Here is a 2098-nt window from a genome sequence, read left to right on the forward strand (position 1 = left end):
TGCTAGCAGGGTGAAGCTAGAGGTGGAGAGAGTCTATACTGAGGTGGAGCTCATTATGGTGAGTGTGATTTATGCATGTAGAAGGTTTAGGCACTACCTTCTCCCTAAACCATTCACATTCCTCACTAGCTACACTCTTCTACCTCAATTGGTGAATAGCCCTACTTTGTCAAAGAGGCTCATGAAGTAGATTGTGGAGCTACAGGAATTCCAATTCTCTTTTCTTGTTGAGGATATTACAAGGTCTACGTTGGCTGATTTTCTTACCTATAAGGAAAGCCCTCTTCTTCTTAAAGAGGATGCAGTGAAGAAGCAACACATGGAAGCTCCGGACATAGACAATGCCTATCTATTGTTTTTTGATGGATCTTACAGGAAAGCGCATGGTGAAGCTTCAGGAGGTGTGGTAGTTTATGATCCTCAAGGTGCTTTGGTAACCAAAAGGAGTTTGAAGCTTACAGCAGAAAGCAACAATGAAGCTGAGTATGCTACTTTGGAGAAAGGTCTCAACCTTTGCCTTGAGCTTGGCATCCGTCATGTGAGGGTAAGAGAAGATTCTCTTTTGGTGGTTAAGCAAGTACTTGGGGTGTGGCAAAGTAAGAATCCAAGTCTGAAAAATATGTGTTTTCAAGTGAAGAATCTGCTTAAGCATTTTGAAGCTTGGAGTTTAAGGCATGTGGACAGGTCTCAAAATGAAGAAGCACATGGTGCAGCGCAAGCTTCAATTGGGCAATGGTATGTGATAAGGGTTGATTCTCCTCTTTATTTGGGAAGGGAATATTTAGAGAGGGAGGAAGAGTTTCTACAAACAGGTATGCTTCCATCAGAGTTGGAAAAGCCAAAAAAGTACGCCTTCCTACGTCGTGCCAAAAGGTATGTGCTACTTGGTGATGCCTTGTATATGAAGGGGGCTGATCTTGTGATGAGAAAAGTGCCTTGGAAAGAGGAAATTTACAAAATTTTAGAGGAGAATCATGAGGGTTCTTGTGGTGGTCACTTTGCTGCAAAGATCACTTTGCATAAAGTCTTGCAGGAGGGTTATGTGTGGCCAAGTGTTCAACATGATGTTCATCATTGGTGCAAGTCTTGTAAAGAGTGTCAAAGCATGGAAAATAGGGTTCTCAAATCAGAAATTAGAGGCACCATTGTGGCTTATGATGTGTTTGAGAAGTGGGGTATTGATGCAATAGGTCCTCTACCTATGACAGCTAGAGGCAAATGTTACATACTTACTGCTATTGACTATCTATCCAGGTGGGCCGAAGCCAAAGCTGTTAAGAACATCACGAGTAAAGATGTTTCCTTATTTATATATGAAGATATTTGCTGCAAATTTGGCATGCCATTGGAGTTACTTTCTGACAAGGGTCCAGGTTTCAGGGGAGAGTTGGTGGATTATCTATGTGAAAAGCTTCATATGCATCGCAGGTTTACTACTCCATATTATCCTCAATGCAATGGCATGAATGAAAGGTTTAATGGAGAGCTCATAAGGATGCTTACAAAGATGACAATAAAAAATGTGAAGACTTGGGATTTAGAGCTACCTTGTGCTCTATGGGCTTATAGGACTGCCATCAAATCAGGTACTGGTTTTTCTCCCTTCCATCTAGTTTTTGGCAAAGAGGCTTTACTTCCTATTGAGGTGGAGATACCATCCTGGAAGATGATTCTAAATCTTGAAGAAGAGCCCAAGGATGCATTCAAGGAAAGACTTTTATATTTGCAATGTGTACAATTGGATAGGGTGTTAGCTTTTGAGCATTATGAGCAGGTCTTGAAGAAGAGTTAAGCAAAGGCAAATGAGAAGGTAAAGAACAAGGACATCAAGAAGGGTGACATGGTGCTTCGTTACAATAGTAATCTTGATAGCACTTTTCAAAAGAAATTTCAAATCAAGTGGAAAGGTCCTTTCTTGGTCTTAAACAGGTTTCCGAATGGCACATATCAGCTTGCTGACTTGGATGGTACCCCGCATAAAGCACGTGTGAATGGCTACAGGTTGAAGAAGTATATTGCAAGGTTGATGACTGTGATTGAGGATGAGCCTTCTTTTGAAGAATTTTCTGATCATGTGGTTAATGATGAAGATGAGTTA

This window comes from Adiantum capillus-veneris, chromosome 12, assembly GCF_014529385.1.
Source record: "Adiantum capillus-veneris isolate H3 chromosome 12, ASM1452938v2, whole genome shotgun sequence".
Taxonomy (NCBI): Eukaryota; Viridiplantae; Streptophyta; class Polypodiopsida; order Polypodiales; family Pteridaceae; genus Adiantum; species Adiantum capillus-veneris.